The sequence below is a fragment of the Pelodiscus sinensis genome, chromosome 1 (genome assembly GCF_049634645.1).
Source record: "Pelodiscus sinensis isolate JC-2024 chromosome 1, ASM4963464v1, whole genome shotgun sequence".
Taxonomy (NCBI): domain Eukaryota; kingdom Metazoa; phylum Chordata; order Testudines; family Trionychidae; genus Pelodiscus; species Pelodiscus sinensis.
This window is the reverse complement of record NC_134711.1, coordinates 170,513,782-170,534,982: the sequence shown is the minus strand read 5'-3', so window position 1 is coordinate 170,534,982 and position 21,201 is coordinate 170,513,782. Positions and strand designations below refer to the sequence as shown.

The following is a 21,201-nucleotide window of genomic DNA, read 5'->3' as shown; positions in this document are numbered from 1 at the left end:
AGTTAACCTGTGGAACTCCTTGCTGCAGGAGGCTGTGAAGGCTACAACTAGAACAGAGTTTAAAGGGAAGTGAGATCAAGTCATGGAGGTTGGGTCCATGGAGTCCTATTAGCCAGAGGGTAGGAGTGGTGTCCCTGCCCAAAGTTTGTGGAAGGCTGGAGAGGGATGGCACGAGACAAATGGCTTGGTCATTGTCTTCGGTCCATCCCCTCCAGGGTCCCTAGGGTTGGCCGCTGTCGGCAGACAGGCTACTGGGCTAGATGGACCTTTGGTCTGACCCAGTACGGCCATTGTAAGCTCAGGGCTCAGGGTCGGGGGTCTCAGTGGACCCCCTTGATTTTCATGCACACCTGGTCCTGGGTGGCCAGGCTGGCAGCTCTCCTGCCCTAGACGGCCACTTTCCTGTGCCTAGTGCGGAGATCGTGGACGAGGTCCACGATGTCCGCACTAGCCCAGGAAGGTGCCCACCTCTTGCGGTCCAGGGCAAGCTCCCGGGAGCCGCCAGCCTGGTCCCGGCAAGAGGGGGTGGGCTGGGGGGCATCGGGTGGGTGGCTCTGTGCCGTGCCAGGTGCAGGGTCTGCTAGCTGGGTGCTGGCAGGCTTGCACCTGGCACGGGCACCGTAGCCAGCCCGTGCCCCTTTAAGGGGTCCGGGGCCGGGAGGGGGGCATAGAGTTTCCCTGGTGTTGGCCAGAGTGGCCACCAGGGAAACCTGGGGAGGGCTAGCCTCCCACTAGTTCGAACTAAAGGGCTACACAGCCCTTAGTTCGAACTAGCTAGTTCGAACTAGGCGTTAGTCCTCGTAAAATGAGGTTTACCTAGTTCGAACTAAGCGCTCCGCTAGTTCGATTCAAATTCGAACTAGCGGAGCGCTAGTGTAGCGCATAGGAAAGTTAGTTCGAACTAACGTCCGTTAGTTCGAACTAACTTTCTAGTGTAGACATACCCTTAGATAAAATAAATCCTTTTCCCACTGGCATAAATGTGAGTTGAATCAAACCATTAATTATTATCTGACCATCATTTGCATGAGTAAATTAATGGATATGAATAATCAATTTAACTCAGCAGGAATATTCACGTGCATAAAGTTACATTTGTAAGTGTTTGCAGGAGCAGGGCTATTTTCCCCTGTTTTTATATTTGTTTTATTGTTTTAGTTTTTGTCTTTAATGTATTAAGAGAGAAAAAACTGGGAAAATATTTTTGCCCTTTTAGAATAATAATGTGGAGGCATTCAGGAGCCCATGTAATACCTGAAACCTACTTTTAACTCAGGTTTGAAATTGCTTTTGAGTTGACATGTCCTTTTGTAATCTAGTCTAACTTATAATCAACCCCATTATTTCTGATGATTCAAAAAAAAAAAAAAAAACCCTGTAAGTCTTCCTATTGACAGGTAAGCTTTAGTTTAGCAATGGTGTTCTAGCTCTTTGTCAGAGTTCCTTGCTACAAATTTGAGGTCAGGTTAATACACGTACACTTACAGTATGAGAATAGTTCTGCTCTTTCACTGGAGAAAGCACTCAGAAATTATCAAGTTAGACCCTAGAATTTGCATCAATTGTTGTGATGTCAAACCTGCCATATTAATATTCTTAGTTTTCCATCTCAGTAGATAAGAATAATGCAGCTCAATCTAATGAGGTGTTTAGGGTACACTAAGTACTTCACATATTCACAGTTCTGTGGTCTTGAGTTAAAAAAAAAGCTTTTTAAAGCACACAATCGCACGGGGAAATTAGTAGCTTTAATTAAAAGGAGAATTAAATTAAAGAAAAACATACTTATTTATGTGTGTTTTCTTTAACAACTGCCCCCCAAATTCATGCCTTAGAGAGAGATGTGCTATGTAAAACTCTAGGCAGGTTGGCTTAGTTTTGCTAACATTCCAGTTGTAGGATCGGTGAGAACTGAGGAAGTAACTGGAATCTGTTTGTAACCTTTATTATACACAAATTACTCCACATCTAGACTTGTCCCTGTATTCCCCCTTAAATACCTAGAAAAAATGTCATATACTATAAAGTTATCTCATAACATTTATAGTTTGTCCACTGTAAAAATATCAGTGAAGAAGAGAGAGAGTGGTTATGGAAAAATACATAACTTCTTTTTAATTTGCATGGGTAAGCCCCAAAGATAATGTGTCTAAAAATGTTAGTCATAGGGTTGTTGCAGTAGTCTTAAAATGAATGGTCCAGGATCCTCAACTGGTGTAAATTGGCCCAGTACACTTGATTTTATTTCAGTGGTGTTTGTACCATTTAGTGGGAAGAATAATGAATTTGCTACTTAGATGGCTTTTTCAGAATTGAATGTAACATTTATGCTGGCAGCATGAAAAGCTGTTGTACCATACTAACCGAAGGCTTTGTTCTGCTATATACAGTACACTGCATTTTGGTAATATTACAAGCATTCAAGTATTAAAACAATTTTGTCTTGTGCTCTTTCATCTTGACAGCACAACAGTCCTGTGACATAATGTCACAAACCATGTCTGATAGATTTAAAATTGAAAGTGGATGGCCTATATTTTCTTTTTTCTTTACACCCCTCCCACCTTACTGCCCCATGGCTAATACAAGCTTTTATTTTTTGCAATCTTTATGTGCTTCACAGACAAATATGGAAACTGCTTATGGTGGCCTCCTTCAGTAGCCAGAGGAAATTGCTTGCTCAGAACCGTGTAACTTTATTGTTAAAGCCGATTGGAGAGGAATCAGCAGCAGAAAATCAAGTGTTGCATCAAGAACCTAAACTTTGAGCAGTTTGGTAATGAATAAATTGGCCTATCTCTGTAACTGACTAGTTTTAAAAGAAATTTAGCCACTTGATTCTTTATGAGGCCCTGTGGAGCTGCATTTAAGGGTAAAATACTGATTTTAAGACTTGACATGAATATTGATTTTAGATCTATTACAGGATTCTAGTGGGGAAAGATGATAAGCAGTGTATGGAACAGAAACCTCAATATAACCTTCATAACTATTTTGCTGATGCACAGCTTTATTACTGAATCAAATAAGGTTGGTTAATCTTAGGCTATACAATCTATTTAAGATGATTTCGTAGATAACTGCTGTAAAAGAGACGTGTATGGAAAGATAAACCAGACTAAATAAAGTGATCTTTGGTTATTTCAACAGTAGTGCAGGGTCAAGTTTAACAAGCAGCCTGTCCTTTTGAATGTACAACTTGTGAAATGGATTAACAGAAGATAAGATAGGGAACACTCAACTCTGGTTTAATATAGTAGTTCAGGGGTGTTTTTTTTAGTGTCTTTACACCAGGGATCAATTTATCTGCTGATTATTCCTGTTTTCATAATATATTCATACACTCACACACACTATTAGAAAACTACATTAAAAGATCATTAAGGTTGGAAAGTGAAGTAGTGAGGAAATAACAAAGATAAGGCTTCCTCTGAAACGTTAAGTGTGCCCTTGTACGTGCGTTACAGTATAGCCTAAAATTACATGAAAGGCCCATATTTTGGTCAGTGAACAAGATAAGTGATTCAAAATCACAAATGCCTGAGAGACAGAGAGAGAGAGTATGTGTGTCAGTGACAGAGGCACAAAAATAATTCAGTTTTCTTGCTGCCTAGTCTGTTGTCTTAAGAGTATTCTTCCTCTTCCAGTCCTACTCCTCAAGCAGTGCACAACTTCTTCATCCATTAAGGAATGGGTGCTACAGGCACATGCATCATTTGGTACATAGCACACACTTAATGGGACAGAGGTGCTTTGGATTCCAGATTCTCTACATAGTCCACCCTCATTCTGGCTATGTCTAGACTGTAGGCTTCTTTCGGAAGAACTTTTTTTGTAAGAGATCTTCCGAAAAAACTTCTTCAGAAAGAGAGCGTCCACACACAAAAGCACATTGAAAAAGCGATCTGTATTTTTGGGAAGATAGCATCCACACTGAATGGACGCTATTTCACATTTAAGCTGTGATTACTACGGGCAGAATGGCCACCAGGACATCTTTTGGAAAAAGGAAATATCCTCCTCGTAGAAAGAAGATTACCAACTCCAGAAAAACCCCTCTGTTCTTTCTATTTACTTTCAGAAGAACGCAATTGCAGGGTGGCCGTAACTCAGGATTTGTTGGGAAAATAGCCATTTTAAACATGAAAATTCAGGGCCTAATCCAGAGCATGCTTAAATTAAGCTGAACTTTGGTACAGGCTCAGAGTGCATAGAGATTGTGTAGAAAAAGTAGTATGTGACCATGTCATATAAGACTGTTGTGTATCGCATACACATAAAAATACAGTGTGTAAAATAGCACAAGGCACCCTTACTTTTGTTATTTCTTGACTTCATGGTACTACATTTTATTATAGATCTGTCTGTCTGTTTTTGTCTTCCTACATCAAAGCAAATAAAAATGACATTAATTTCATAACATAACATAAGAACGGCCATAGTGGGTCAGACCAAAGGTCCATCCAGCCCAGTATCCTGTTTGCCGACAGTAGCCAACGCCACATGCCCCAGAGGGAGTGAACACAACAGGTAATCATCATGTGATCCCTCCCCTGTCATCCATTTCCAGACAAACAGAGGCTAGGGACACCAATCCTGCCCATCTTGGCTAATAGCCATTGATGGACCTAACCTCCAGGAATCTATCTAGCTCTTTTTCGAACCCTGTTAAGTCCTAGTCTTCACAACATCCTCATCATGTTCAGCTATTTGCTAGCATCAGTAGACCTCCCTGTACTGCATATATGCAGCCTGTATGTGTGCATATCTGTCCATGTTTGCATAAAAAATAAAAAAGCAGGACTTCTTCAGACTCCTGCCTCCCTGTACGTGCACCTTCTCCTATTATATAAACATTTTTCTCCTTTCTTACTAATCAGAGAAAACAGTACTAGCACTGCCTACCAACCTTCCAACACTTTCTAACAAATATTTGTTTCTACTCTGAAGAAAGAGGGGGAAACCCCTTCCAAATGTCAACCACAATGGATAAAATGCTGAAGTTAAAAAAAAAAAAAAAAGAGATCCCTTAAATGAAAATTCTTGTTCAGCCTAGGAATGTAATAGTGTAGTTGAGTAACCAATTAACCGAAAAGCAAAAGCTTATAGGTTAATGCTATAGACTACATACATTCTCCCTCTCCAACAGAACATTTTTTAGCAGGCTGGCCAGCAGCCCAGCTCAGTCCTGGCTCATGCCAGGTCTGAGAACTACCCCCCTGCTGCAGCTCTGCATTTAAAATGTATTAGGAGCCAGGTGGGCAGACAACCCGGCTCAGTTCCGGCTTGTGCCAGATCTGGGAGCTCAGACCCACCTCTGAACAGGCAGCATATCTGCGAGGAGAGCCGGTTTTTCACACTGGCTCCTCATGTGGACCAGCTCCTGCATGCACCCCACACTGCTGCTTCTGATACACAGGCAGCTGCGCAGAGTGACAACAGGCTCCTTCGGAGTGGGTCCGGAGCACACTGGCTACCAGCCCCACCCCCCGGGACTATAGAATACCCAAGTAACCAATAAGAATTTATGAGGTTAATCGACTATTCAATTAACCGTTATTTAACATCCCTAGTTCAGACTTAGTTTTATAGAATACTGATAGCTGCTCTACCTATAGCATATATAAATTATTATGAATATTTATTAAAGTGTTTGCCTTTATAATGTAAATCAACTGGTCAGTACATCTCACTTTCTGTAGAACAATATTTAACTGTATGCTTGAGCTATGAAAAATACCAACATCAGTACAGTCAGCAAATGGAATAGTCTTTCTGAAAGTAATGGGATAAAACAATCTATTCTAATTTTCATTGTGCTAATGGTATTTTATTTTTCTCCCAGTTCATGAAACAAGATACAGAGCTCCCTAAAGCCACAATGACTATGCCAATTGAATACAGCTTCATAGGAAGTCTTTTTCTGGGATGTGGCCCTAGCATGGATATCAAATTGCATACCGTTTTGCTGTATTTAGACTTCAACAACCCCCAGAAAAAAATTAGGTATAAAATTTCCTAGAAACTGTATCTGATGACATCCTATGTAGACAAAGCATAATACGGATACATGATAAATGACACTCCCACAGAAGTGCTGATATGACCTATGACCTTACTGTGACATGAAGAAACTTGGCCATGTTTAGTTACAGAACTACACACCACACCATCAATCAGTTTTATAATGTTGAGCAAAGCAAATTCTGAAGGATGCCTTTGTGGCTTACATGTAAGACTGTGGTGTTAAGAGATACAAATTCTGGAGACCACTATAATGCTGAAGCAAGGGTTCATATGTATGCAGCTCCAAGCCTTTGAACACATTTGACCCCCAAATGACAGAGTAAATGAAAGCTCTTTTTTAAAGTAATGCAATCAGTTCAAAAATATTGTGCTAATAAAGTTATGCATTCTAATTGAAAGATTTATGGCAATCCATTTAGTTGTTACTAGGTTATTTGTGACAGACAGATGCAGAGTAAACTGATTAGAGTCAGTATTGTGATGACTTGTAGCTATAGAGGGGAATAAAGCTTCAAACCATTGTCACAGTCCATTCTCTGAAATGCAATTGGAAGACGATTTAAAGGAAAATATGTGACACAAGTTTTGCAGCTGCTTGCTAGAGGTTTTTGCAAGAAAAACACTAATATAACTCATTTTGGTTGGTTAACATTTTATTAATTTTTCATGTTTGCAGATTTATTTAGAAGATGTTTCCTAAAAAAATCAAAACTACCACCCCACCTCTCCCATTCAAAAATATGCCTGTGATTAAAAATGAATGTTTTCTAAAAGATACGGAAGTATTTCAATTCATGTTCCTGCTGCAAGTTATTCTATAAATTAGAATTGTTTTCTTTGTTGACTCATTGCACAGAAAATACATATTAATATTAATAATATTATAATACATATGTAATAACTACTCTGTAGTTCTAATTTCTGTGCACATGGAGATGAGATACCTGAATGCATCTCGGTGAGTATTGGCTAATAAAAAAAAATAATGCTTAATGTTTTAAGTAAATGTTGCTTTGACCCTTTCTAATTAAAACAGGCCTTTTGCTGTCGTGTTAATTTGTATCAGATTCAAATGTATGATCACAGTAGGTGTTAGGAGACCAATTTGACAGAGCTACTGTTTCATTGACAGTTAAATTATTCTGAGGACAAACATTATCAAATGGGGCATTTTGTTTACTGTCATTGATTTAAACAAAACTTCATTGATGCTAGAGTGCAAAAGAAATATTTTATCTGTACATCTGAAGGCACTGAAGGATAAATGTAGGAATCAGCCTAATAGGGTGTTAACAGATTCTAGTATTTATAAGGTACTTGCTGCAAAATCTCTTATGACCCTTGACCTTTAAATTCAGCATTGTTTATCCTTCAGAGTGTGAAGCTTTCTTTAGCAATTTGAAACATTTGGTGTTTGGTGTCAGCCTAGGCCCTTTGGTGGTCAATCTATACCCTATAAAGGGTTGTTGCCCACCATGAAGCCCTGACACCAAAAGGCAAGATAGACAAGGTCACACTCTTGCTTCCACTATCCAGTTACTTTTTGCAGAATGACCTCAACAATATTTCAGTTGCACATTTTTCCAAAACCATCTGCCAGTGTGACAGTCAGCATAGGTTTCCCAGAATTCTGTTTTGTACCCTTCCCAGCTTCAGCTAGTGAGAGGTTTCCTACTGCTAAGCTGTAGGGCATCTCCCTGTTAACCCTGCTTGTCTGCCTTGCTAGCAAACTCTTGAGAACTCTATCAGCACAAACTTTGCCTTGCAGTTCACTGTCAGTTACCTCTGCTCCCAAGTTTCCCAGAGACATCTCCTTGCAGTGTCCACCCTTTTCTGGCATACTTACAGAAATTGTTCATTGCTCCTTTAATGAGAATACATTGCAGTGCCTTGATTTAGACAAACTGGCATGTTTCCATGTTAGTATCTGAATATATTTGAGAGCGTCTGTCTATCTGTTTGTTCAAAACTCCTCCTAAACAGTAAGAGCTAGGACCCCGATTTGATTTGCAGCTTCCTCTTATCATAACTTCATCAAGGTTTAGTTGTTTCAGAACAATGGGATGTGCCTAGAATGTGATTTTTTTTTCTCATAAAGGGAGGGCTCTGGTAGCAGGGACAATTATACTGTAGAATAACCACAGGGGACAGCAAGGGGCAAAAGACTGGGAACAGGACAGCTTTAACCCCATTGGGGCAGCAAGGGTCAGGTGGAGAAAAGGACTACTATATATTTGAGTTTGTCTGTTTGTGTGTGACTGTAGAAAAACGACGAGTAAACCTGTGGCACCTTAGGACACGTTTACAAAGCAGGGCAAAAGTCAAATTAAGCTAAGCAACTTGAGCTATGTCAATTGCGTAGCTTAAGTCGAAATCACTTTATTCAGCTTTTGGCGCTGTCTACACAGCAGGAAGTTGAAGGAAGAACAATCTTCCTTCGACTTCCCATACTCCTCGTAAAATGAAGGTTACGGGAGTCAGAGTACGAAGTCCTCCAGCTTGCCATTATTTCAAAATAATGGCTTGCAGTGTAGACACGCTCTTTGTTATTTTGGAATAGCGTGAGTTATTCTGAAATATTGCTGCTGTGTAGACATAGGCTTAGAGATTAACAAAATATCAATACTATGATGAGCTTTTGTGGGCAAAACCCATTTCTCTCTGTCCCCCAGATGGGGGACATGCACCCCTTCCCCAGCTGTGCCTGCTGGAGCTGTAGTGGTCATGGACAGATGCATCTCATCTGGCCCCAAGCTACCGTGGTGAGAGAGACCTGGGGTTGTCCTCTCTCCCTGATGGGAGACCCTTAACCTCAGTCCCACTCCAAAACAATGATTTAAATGAAGAAAAACAAAAAATAAATTTGAATTAAGTATCCAAGCAACACTGGGTAAATATTCTAGTTGGTTTATAAGTAAAATAAGTTTATTTAACAAAAGACATAGGATTAAGATAGAACACGTTACAAACAAACAAAAGAAAATAAACTTTCTAATGGCTAATATCTAACAAAACAAGCTACAGCCTTTGTTCAAGGTTGATTCCCCTCCACCTTCCTTTTCCAGCAATTGCTGTGAATCTCCGAAGGCTTTGATTTTTTTCTTATCTCCTGAAGTTAAAAGTTTATGGTTCCTTTCTCCTTTCTTTACAGTCCAGGGCACCTTTTGAAAAGTATATCTGTCAAAATTCAATGGCCCTGGTTCAAGAGGCTGGAAAGTTTTTGGAGGGTGAGGTCACCATCTCCCATTGAGAATGTCAAATGGTGTCTTTTCCTTTGTGTTCTCCTTCTGGTTGTTTGCCTGCCATGCAAATGTGCTTTTCTTTGTCTTTAGTCACATTTTGCTCAATTTAGAATCATAGGATCATAGAATACTAGAACCGGAAGGAACCTTGAGAGGTCATCGAGACAGCTCCTCTGCACTCAAGGCAGATACATGGGAAACACATTCAAGCAGGTGGAATTACATTCCTTTGCCTGGAAAAATAATCCTATTTATCAGCTCAGGCTTGCATGCCTACAACCTTTTAGTTGTAATTACATCACATCTATGTAATCCTTTGTGGGTTAATTTACATACGTTATACAAGAATATTAATGATCAGTGAGTTATTAGTTTTCCAGTGACGTGTTACATGACATCGCTTGTGTATAAATCACAACAACAGTGTGTTAGGTGTAATGAGTATGTCAGGCCTGAGAAGAGCTCCTAACACAGAGTAATGGGCTTTTATCACAGAGTTATGCCCATGTACATCACTGAAGATCTGGCCCAGTATCTTTAGAAGACACATACGCTATGGTCCAGGTCTACTAATGGACGTGTTTGAGTATTGTCACCTCAGCTAATTGTTGTTGAAGGTGCTGAGCAGTCTGCAGGAGGAGTTCAGCATCTTGCAGCATTACAGAAAGAACATTTCACGCATACAGTTTTTCCTTGTATATTAAAAAATCAGATTCCCTATTGAGTTTTGTTTTGTTTGCAGCTTCCAAAATCTAATGTTCAGGTGCTAGTGGTACTCAGGATGCCCACTTCTTAAAAATAAAGCTTGCATTTTGATCAGGAGGAAGACCTATTGAGGATCTCTGCTTCCAAAGTCTATCTCTAAGTGCTTTTCCCATCACTAAAATATTACAGAAATACAGGGGTGACTGTTGAGGATACACACAGGGGGCCACCAGTCCCGTGACCTCCATCCCTAGCTTGGGTAAAGGCTGGGACAATCCTTCTCCATTCCAGGTCCTGTCGCTCCCTGTCCTTGCTCTGCCTTTTCCCCTCCTCTTCCCCGCCCTTGCTCCACTCCCGCCTCACCTCTTCTCCCAACATATGCAGCCTGGAGGACTCGTGGGGCCAGAGGTCTTGTGCCGGCAGTGGAGGTCTAGCATCCTGCGCTAACCAGCAGCCACTGCTGGCCCCAGCTTTCTCCATTCCCCTGGCAACATCACTCCACTTGCTGCTGGTGAGTATGGGAGCAATCCCACCCTTCCCCCAAGAAACATGCCAGTAGAGCAGAATGAGTTGGGGCAGCGTTGTTCTGCTTCCCCCATTACTGCCGGTGAGGGGCTGGACTTGTGCTGTGGGTGAAGGCCCTCCCCGCTAAACTCTAGACTGGCTAGAGGGTCTGGCCTTGCCAGCTGCTGGCTAGTCTCTTGGCCCTCCTGCCCACAGTGTTCAAGGCATATGTCCCCTTAAGTCTTCCTACCCATCACCAATGTAGAGATGGAGAGGCAGAAAGAAGGAGGGCCTTACTGACTACACTCACCAGCCATGCAACACAATGGTCACAAAAATTGAATGTTATCATTTTGTCTTTGTCAGCTTCTACAGGCCCCCAGTCTGCACTGTGAAGTGCTCGTTTTTCTACCATTGATTTGACTACCCTAAATTGAGGAAAATACAATCGATTTCTCTTAAATAAAGCATTTCTCACAAGCTCGATTGGCTCAGCTTTAATTTGCAGCCACATTTATTTAATGCTCTCAGTGATTAAATGTAACCTTTCTTTGGTGGAGGACTCCCAGCTTAAAGCTAGAAATGGAAAGGGAGTTGAATCAGCACCACCCTAAAGCCTCTTTGGAAGAACTGAGTGTTTGTGGCAGCCATGTGCGATTGCTGTTCTCTTTCAATTATAAACAAAAACCACTGCAATGGGCATATTGTGAATGTTCACGTCTCTACCTGTCAACACTTTTGAAACCTTCAGCATGCTGTTTCCTATTGCTCCTCCTGATCAAAGCATGACCTGATTACTAAGACTCTCATAAGCTAATAATTTAATAACAGCCCTGAGTCAGAAGACAAAAGGAAAGATAGCGTAGGAGGCTTGCTGCTAATTTCTCTCCCAATATAATCAAATCAGTACAGCTATCCAGCCAGGACTCATAACCCTTAATAAGTCACTCTACTCGATTAAGAGAAATTGATTTTCCTCCACCATGGATCATAGTGATTATGATAAATATGGTATCTGCTGCTCACTTCCCTTTCTCCCCTGCCAGTGTCCATTTGTTTGCAGGGCCGGCAGGTAAACGAGCTGGGGAGATGACACCGTGTCATTATCTGCAGTGGGTGTCAGCACTCTGACAGCAGTGGAATTGAGTGGTTGTATAGATCAGTTCAGAGGCCAGTTGTGAGGGCCTCAGACAGCAATTACACACTTCTGACAACAATACTGACAGCCTCTAAATGCAGGAAACCATGGGGGCAAAAATTTGTAATTGCAATTAGTTGAGAAAGTTGTAGTTGGAAATGCTGTGGGTGGTGGCACCGGGGCCATAGTTTACAGGTTAGCCAAAGCGAGGGCAGATGGGACAGAAGGGGGGGCAGGGAGAGTTGGCAAGCTGCAATGTGTTAGAAACAATAAATGTTGACCTGGTCTTCCATCTGAGGTTACCCATGCAAATAGTTCTTGACAAGGTTACCTTTTTGTTCTGTTCTCTTTCTGCTTTCCCCTTAGCTATATTGGCAGTAGAGTCTTTAATTGGCATCTTTGTCCAGCTGGACTTCTGAGGAAATAAGTAGGGCTGATTTTCAATGCAATTCAAGATGATTTTTAAATGTGCTTATTTTTTAAAAATAATCTTATTCATTATAATTTTGGACTAGTGTAAAAGCAAAAGCAAACAGTTATTTATTTTGCCTCCTGCCCCATAGGGTTGCCAGATGTCCGGTTTTGAACCGGGCAGTCCAGTATTTTAGTTTTCTGTTCGAGAAACAAATTGAGACTATATAAATGAGAAAATAGAAATGTCCGGTATTTTCTAAATAAGATGTAATGTAGATCGTGATATAATGTCAAGTGTGTTTGGTATTTTTGTTGAAACCATCTGGCAACCCGACTCCCTACATTTGATGATACTATTAACCCATTCCAATGTGTCACCTGTTGCATAGGATCATACACCAGTCTATGGGAAACCAGCCAGTCACATGGTTTTGGCTTTTTCTATTTATTTTAAGATGCTAAACTGCTTTAAAAGATAGCTAAAATATATATTTCAGTCAACATTTTCAAAAGCATGATCTGAAGATAGGCTCCTAAATCCAAATTTAGGACTTACGGAAGAGTCTTGATTTTCAAAACTGCTTTAAGTGCCTTGTAGATGACTAAAGAAAACAAAAAGTGATTTTTCCCTCTCTGAAAGTCTTCAGAGTTTTTGACATTGACAATGTTTGGATGTTATGTTATAGAAGTTACCTGAACAAACAAAGTCTAAATTCAGTGGATCAAGGAGGTTCTCAACTTTTACTTTCTGAGACTCAACTCCTCTTCCCCCTCCCTCACAACATGATGTCAAAATTCTGTGGCCCACATGACCCACAGCAATTGTTTATTTTTGCAAATCCAGCAGATTAAAAACCAGAACCAGCCATAATGGTTTGCTAGCAGGGCCCCAAACCACAAGTGGTCCCACAAAGTTAAGTTGCTTGGGCTTTGGAATCAGCCCTACATGGCATGAATCAGGCTGTGGGTTTCTGTCCTGGGCCCCACAGAGTGTAACACCAATCTTGCTTTCTGGTTGATTTCAGCTGACCCCCTGAAAACTGCCCATGTCCTCCAAAGGACGGGGCTTGAACCACTGGTTGAGAACTTCTGCACTAGATCTTTAGCATAATTTAGTTTGATCTTCTGCATAAAGAAGACCATAAAACTTGACACAGTGGTTTCTGTACTGAACCCAGTAATTTGTGGTTGAATGAGAGCACAGCTATGGAAAATATCCAATTCTGATTTAGGGCAAGATTCTCGTCTTCTACCATCTTGATTAGTACCTTATTTCCACTAGTAGTTACTCAGAGACTGCATGGGTGAAATGCTGACCACATCCTATAATAAGTTGTTCTAATGGATCATCTGAACCTATTTCCAGTTTGTATTTTTCTAACTTTGGCTTTCAGGTGTTGGGTTTTGTTATGCATTTACTCACGAAAAAATAAGATGTCTTCTCCTTGCACATATATGAACCATAATGAAATTTACTGTAAATACTCTATTTGATGTTTTGAATATGTCAAACTTTTTACTACTCTGATAGTAAGATATGTTTTCCAGATTTCAGTTATTCTTATAGTTGTTCAGCATCACATTGGAAGCTCATGTGCAGTTGGTTATTTACCATGAACATTTATTTATAGCTAATTCTTTTCAGAGTCACTGCTTTCCAGGATGCAGTCTATCACCCTGTAAATGTGACTAACAACCTATGGATATGTCTCCACTACAGGGTGGATTGATGCATCAGCGATCGATGCACCAGGGGCTGATTTAGAAGGCCTAATGAAGACCTCCTAAATTGACTGCCAGTCAATCTCTCATTGATTCTGGTACTGTACCAGAATGAGATTAATAAAGGGAGCCAATGGGAGAGTTTCTTCTGTCGACCCATTGTGGTATGGTCCCTATGGCAATTAGATCTAAACTATGTCTATTTGAGTTACACTACTAACGCTAATCAAACTGTGTAACTTAAATCGACTTGTTCCATAGTGTAGACCTGCCTTAAGTTTCTAGAAATATGACCTTGCACTGGCTGTATTAAAATGCATGATGATGGATTGTGCCCAATTTAACAAACAATTCAGATCAATTTGTATAAATAATGTATTTTATATTTATTTGCCAGCATGTGTCATTTGAATATTGAACAGTCCTGATTTTATATTTTCTGTTTGATTACTGATAAAAAATATTGAATAGTATTGGGGGGATACTATGCAGGACTTCACTAGAAATGCATCCCCTCATTGATAATTCCCTAACGAAGAGTCTATTTTGAGATCTATCTTTTAGGCAGTTTCAAATCAATTTACTATATGCCCTATTGATTTTGTGTAGTGCTAATTTTCTAATCACAATGTCATGTGGTCAAATGTCTTGCTGAATATTCCACTATGCCTGTTTCCTAATTTGCTTGATAAGACCTATTTGTTCTGAAACCATGTCGATTGTATACTTTGGAATGTGTCTCTTGAGAGTTATGGAGTGATCGACACTTCTTGACACTCAGAAAGGTCAAAAGAGAACAAGAGACTCAAAACTTGCATTTGGCTTATTGGGCCTTCTGGCTTCAGTAGTAAAATCATCTGGCAATGAGGCACTATCTTGTGAGAGAACAATGTTTCTTCTCGCTGCTTCTGTATGTATACTGCTCATGTTCTAGTGGGCAAAGCAAGAGTGTTTTCTACAGTATGCTTGATTGTACTACTGAGAGTGTTTTAAATCTCCTTAAAACCCTGTTACTTGCAGGATAGGTTGGAAAAAAACTGGAATACTGTCATTTTATTAGCTGAAAATAATGGCAAGTAGCCTAGATCACTTTCCCTTCCTGAAAAAGTGTGTACCCTTCAAAGTGGTTCTTTTCTCAGTGCCAAGACAGCACAGGAGCAGTGTTTTAATGGTGTATGTAGGGTTGCCAGGTGTCTGGTATTTTCGGCTGCTGTCCGGTAAAAAATTTCAAAAAATACCGGACACTTAAAATGTCCGGTATTTTCTGATGTTTTTTCATGGTCAGGGGGTGAAAATACCAGACTGTCCAGGTCAATACCAAACAAGTGGCAACCCTACACACAGTCGGCAGTCGGGCCACCTCCCTACCGCTTACCTGGTTCTGCAGGGGAGCTGTCTGGCCCAGAGCAGGGAGGGAGGCAAGATGGCCACCGGCAGAGCCCAGCCCCTCCTGTTCTTAAAGGGGCCGTGCTGTTTTTTTATTTTTTTATTTATTTATATATTTTTTGCTTAATAACTCTATGGGTCCTTTTTTTTCTCAACAACTTTGGTCCTCCTCCCTTTTTTTCAACTTTTTTCCCTGTTTTTTTTTTTGGGGGGGGGGGGTTGTTAGGTATTTTTGGTTAAACCATTTGGCAACCCTAGGTGTATTCCTTATTTAATAAAACTAGCTGATACTGTAATAATAATGGCAGTTTGAAAAAATAAAATGAAAAAGAAAAATTAAACATCAGATTATTGCCCCCAACGTAACCTCACATGCCTAAAACCTGCATAGACACCTCTTTGCCATCTCTCTAGGCATACAGGGCATTCCTAGTCATTTTGGCCAATTTAGCTGGCTAAGCAGACTGCTCTAAATCATGCTAGTGGCTGAATGGTGCCTTAAACATCTGCAGGATGAGGGGAACCCTGTTCTGTGCTGAATGAAGTTCAGATGGACCAGGGATCTGGATTTCTGAGAGTATGTCTACCCTGCAGTATAAGTAGTTTAATTTAGTTTGGGTTAGTTGAACTTGAGTTAGAAGACCCTGGGTTTGTTATCCTAGTTCTTGAGCATCTACACCCATTTGTAACCTAGGAACTGTGAAACTCTGGGACCCAACCTGGAGCTTCGGTATCTACACTGCATTATGCAGTCCCACAGGGCTAGCAACAGACATCAATGGGCTCTAGGCCCCTGGAAGGGGTGGGGCTTCAGTGGAAGGGGCAGGACTGGGGGCCAGCCTTCCCCGCCAAGGGCTCAGTGGTGCTCAGACTATGCCTGGTGGGGCTCCAGCAGCGATTTAAAGGGCCTGGGGTTCCAGTTGCTGCTGCTACCAGGGTAGCAGCAGTGGCAGCCCGGAATCCTCAGCCCTTTTAAATTGCTGGGCCCGGGGCAGCTGCCTTCTTTGCATCCCTCCCCCATCGGTGGCTCTGTGGTCCTTAGCCCAACTGCTGAATAGCCCAGACTTTCTAAAGCCATCCCAAAAGGTGGCCTCTGTAGACCTTTGTTCATGGTGCAGAGTGGGAAAACTTGAAAGATGATTCTGGTGAGGATAAATAAAATTTCCCCATGGGATTGTGGGATACTTTTGGCTGACTCCTAGAGCACAAGTCTGGTAAGACTGTGTCTACACTGCAAAGTAATAGAGCTTGAAACCTGGGGCCTGGCTTGATTCAGGCTCAGATCCTTCATACTTGCAGAGGGATCTTAGCTCTGAGTCTTCAGCTAGCGTGAGCCTGAGTTTGAAACCTGGGCTTATGTCACAATGTAGCTAAATGCTAAAGTTCCATGATATGGTCAGCGTAGACATATTGTTTGTTTGCTTAAAGATCTTTAATGAGTAATAGTTAACAGTCCTTGATACTGCAGGGTTGAATGCATTAGAAATGTTGGAGGTTGTATGAAAATAGATGGGGTATTTAAAAGGTTTTTTTCACTCTTTGTAAACAAAATATTAAAGTCACTTGGCCAAACCAAAGGTCACTGTTCTAGTGGGACCTCCTTACCCTAGTGGAAATTCCAATATTGTTATGATTGTTCAGTTGGTCTTTGTAAGTTACTACTGATATTTGTTGCTATGGGACATAACTCATTTTTTATTGCAGTACCCTGAAAATAGTCGACCATTAGATCCCATTTTTCTTCCTCAAACCTAGTTACCAGCTGGAATCAGTATAAAGAAGTTGAATTTTTTCCACTAGAATTTCAATTAGGAAGAAAAAAGAATCATGAAATTATCTATGATAGGATATGACCCTAAAACATTGATTTTCTCTTAGACAGATATAGCCAAGAGTGGAAGAGAGGGAGGTACAGACATATTCAAAGGAAAGGAGCAGCCTGTCTGCCTAATTTAATTTTTGAAATACAGGCAGTCCCCGGGTTACATGGATCCGACTTACATCGGATCCCTACTTACAAACGGGGTGAGGCAACTCCACACTAGCTGCTTCCCCCCAGCAGACCAGGGAGACGCGAAGCTAGCGCCCCCCCAGCAGACCAGGGAGATGCAGAGCGGCTTTTCTCAGCAGACACCTCAGCTTGAGAATCAAGGACTGAGGGAAGTGAGGTGTGGGAGAATAAAACTGAGCTCTGGAGAAATGTTTGGCTAGAGTTTCCCCTACAATATGTACCAGTTCCGACTTACATACAAATTCAACTTAAGAACAAACCTACAGTCCCTATCTTGTACGTAACTCGGGGACTGCCTGTAGTTGCTAGTGTTTCATTAATCTGTCACACACAAGCACAGAATGATAACAGGATAAGTCATGAAAACACAGTAGATTGACCATGTTTTGAGTTTGTATGGTTTCAAAAATCTGCTTTGATCCTAGTTTGAGAATGTACATGCTGACTTATAGCCCAAGCAAAGTGTTATGGTTGGGTCACAAAGTGGAGAACTCAGAGTGGAAAACCTCATAGTCTTCAATGTTCCCTCTAAGTTGCGTGGCAGCACAGCTTCACTGGTGATTAATCAGCCCAGCCTAATCAATCAGCTCCCTGCGCTGGAGCCCTGAGTCTCTGACTTGGCGGGGCTGATTAATCAATTGTGAAGCTGTGCTGTTGCACAGCTTAGAGGGAACATGCATCTTCAGTCTAATGTAGAAAATAGTGCTATGAAAATAAATCACATACTCAATAAATATGACCACAAAGGAATTTAAGGAATGGATGGAAAGTATGACTTACTTGAAACCAACAAGAACTTTTCAGACTGACACATTGCCAGCACATTTCCATTAACTCATTCGACACTCAGAGGATCCCGAGTGGGTATTTGATGATTTCTGAGGTACTTAATGTATCAGTAAAATTTAGATAAGAAACAATTTGGAATATCATTAATTTATTAAATGTTGGTAAAGTACTTCAAAATGCTGATTATTATATAGTAAATTGACCATATGTTTAAGAACAATGGTGCAAGGATTTTCATTAGTGTAAATCATTTTATTTACTGACAGGCTTCTGGTTTTTCTCAGAGAATTTATTACTGATGAAAGGTTCCAAATTCACGTGGAGCCTAGAAGTTCTATATTTATACGGGGTATCAGTTATTAATGGCAAAAGAAATATTATTCCCTTCATACTGTAACCTTGACCTATGGGGGAATCTCTAGGTGTGGGATATCATATTTTTTGGCTCTATGCTCTATATTCTGGCCTTTTGTCTGTTATGACTGCCAAAAACTATACCACTTTCTATCAGCTGTGAGTTTAATTTTTATTAGTTATAGTAATTACCTTGTACTACAGTAATGCTTATAGTCTGGGGCCCTGTTGTGCTTGGCATGGTACAGCCATAACAAAGACACTTCCTGCCTCCAAAGAGTTTACAATGTAGGTCATGTGATGGGGACATGTGTCCACTTCAAAAAAGGTGACAATTAACCTTTTCTCATATGGTTCATTACACAACCTTCAAACCTTTATGTTGAAGTCCAAATTAGCAGTACTGTTATAATCAATGAATAATGTGGTTGTGACATTGCTTCAGAACTGCCATGCAACAGAACACCATGAGGAATCTTTAGCAGTAAATCCCTGGGTTTGCATGAACATTCTTATTGCAGTGAAGGTTTGAAAACCATTGCGGTAGGCCCTCCTTCCCCATTAAGTTGGGCAGCAGTAATAGCAGTTGCTTCTCTCAAGTCACTTTTCTTCCCTTGTTTTGATAATTATGAAGAAAGGTCAATCACTTTCCTATCAAGGCAAATACTGTCAGCTTCATATGTCAGTGAGTGAGCTACAATGACGTGCTTGTCAACTTTAAAGAAAACCCAAACAAACCCTAGAATATATCTTTACTTCCATGTGGCCAGCTGAAAGGACCAAAAACAAAAGAGAGGTAGAAGAGGGGGCCCCTTTGTCAGGCACAGATATATATAGTGCTGGGTATATTTCTCATTTGGATAGTTATCATCTGTTTCTTAAAGGCGTGATGAGAGTTTTTTAAGAGAATACAAATGCCCTGGTTAAAACATGTACTTGTAGAGGCCTTCTCTTGAAGAGTTGGTTTTATCAATTCATTCCCCACATGGTTATGTTTAAGACTTCAGAAAAAGTGTCTAAAAGATAGTGTATTAATAGTCATTATTGGTATTATAGCAGAGTTGGGAAGTTCCAACCAATTTTGGGGGCACCATTGTTGTAGGTGCTGCACAAACACAGTAGTAAGAGAGAGCCTCTGCCCTCAAGTGTTTGATTTTCCAAGGTAAAATTTCAGTTGCCAAAGGTTAAGGTAAAAAGGAGATGTGTTTTCTTGTTATTGTATATGCATTTATTTAAAAGCTACAAGATTCAGCCTGACAAGTGCCATATATAATAATACAATAAGTCCCCAATGCAACACCTAGAAACAGTTCTCAAGAGACAATTGCATTAAGGTTTCAATAGATTTTTTTTATTTACTTGCTTACTTATTAAAGTATCACTTAAGAGCATCTGGCATTCTATAAAAATGAAAAGAGTTAAACTAATAATGAACACAGTGGTCCACAAAAAACAACCCTCCCTCCCAAAATCCCTCACCCTCAAATAAAATGAGCTGGGTGGGTGGGGAGAGAGGAATATGGAAGCCTAAATGACCATAGAGTAAATTATTCACAAAGGGATAGATTTTGACTAGCTCTAATGTAGCTGCGCAAGGCACCAGCTCATGCCATGCTCAGCCACAATAAGGCAATTTCCATTGTGGTTCTAGGTTCTCACGCAAATGGTCCAAGTGAGGGCAGAATATTAGTGCTCTTTCTTTCTTCCCTCACCTGCCCTCCCCCCCCCCCCCCCCGAATTTACTAGCCAACTAAGCTGGTTGGGCATGAGGGAGGAAATATGCCTGCATCCATTTCAGGGTAGTAGTGGAAATTCTGACTCTGAGTTCTTTCAAGACCCGTACTAGGAAAACACAGCCACCCGCCCTTTATTTGAATGAAAGTGTTCAAACTCTGGGTCATGGCTTATAAGGGCAAGCCACTAGTTGGCTGTGAGACATTTGGTTTACCTGCACCTTAGCAGGTATGGGTGAGTGCAGTTGCCTTTGGTCATGGACACCACTTTTCACAACTCCTATTGGCCAAGAAAAGCAATGTCATTAAACTAGGGGTGAGCGTGAGGCCACTGCAGCCCAGCTACAGTGATCCCCCTGCACTGGGTTGGAATGTCTCTCCTACCCTCTGCAGGAAGGCCCCTGTTTGCAACTCTGTTTGCAACCCCTTGCCACAGGTGATGGGGACAGGGAAGTCCACAGGCAGGGACTGCTTCTGTTGGTAACAACCCCTATCCTCAGTGGGCCCCCTATGGGGCTGGAGCCATCCTCTGACAGGCTGGGAGTGTTGTAGCCCCACTTACTAACCTTAATGGTAACTCATCACCTACTAAGGGTGAGCCATACCAGTTAACCGATTAAATCTTCACATACTTAAAACAAAGCATCTTGCAGCCAGTGCGCAGTTTGCTCTTACAATCCACAACCCAGAGTGGGTTGGCAGGCTGAATCTTGTAACTTTTAAAGAAACCTCTGGCCCCTCTAGTTCATAGAAAGGAGCCACTGGGCTATAAATAGAGCTACAGAAAGATTCTAAATCACTGCATATATTTGGGAAGGGAATTTCAGATAGAGGCCCAAACAAAGAAGGCCTATCCTAGAAAAAAATGTGACTCTGGAATTAACGAACATGAATGAAGGACTAAATGAGAACATGGAAATATAGAAGTAAAAAGAAAGTCTTACCCATGGCGCTTTTCATCTAACGGATCCTAGACTGTATTTTCCAAATCATCATACACTCCTGAAATGTTACCACCTTTGGAAAGAAAAAGTAACAACTTGCTGAGCATATACAACAGTACTCGACAAGTTGTCAATCAAAACATGTAGGACATAGGTGCTGGAATGAAGGATATTGCTGAACCCCCTGGCTTGAAATGGTTTCTATTATGTTCAGTATTTATAGTTTAGTTCA

The 21,201-nt window shown here is 41.0% G+C and overlaps 1 protein-coding gene and 1 long non-coding RNA gene across 25 annotated transcripts in view; one reads left to right on the top strand and one right to left on the bottom strand.

Annotated features, from left to right (window-relative positions):
* The window catches only part of ROBO2 (roundabout guidance receptor 2), a 625,770-nt gene that overhangs the window by 94,523 nt on the left and 510,046 nt on the right, over positions 1-21,201 (top strand). The gene's annotated exons all lie outside the window — the stretch shown is intronic.
* Positions 11,946-21,201, bottom strand: part of LOC142820685 (uncharacterized) — a 42,285-nt gene continuing 33,029 nt past the window's right edge. Inside the window, exons 2-3 of the long non-coding RNA XR_012897804.1 lie at positions 20,970-21,042; positions 11,946-12,031 (exon numbers count right to left, since the gene is read on the bottom strand). This is a non-coding gene — a long non-coding RNA (uncharacterized LOC142820685). The remainder of the gene's footprint in view (positions 12,032-20,969; positions 21,043-21,201) is intronic.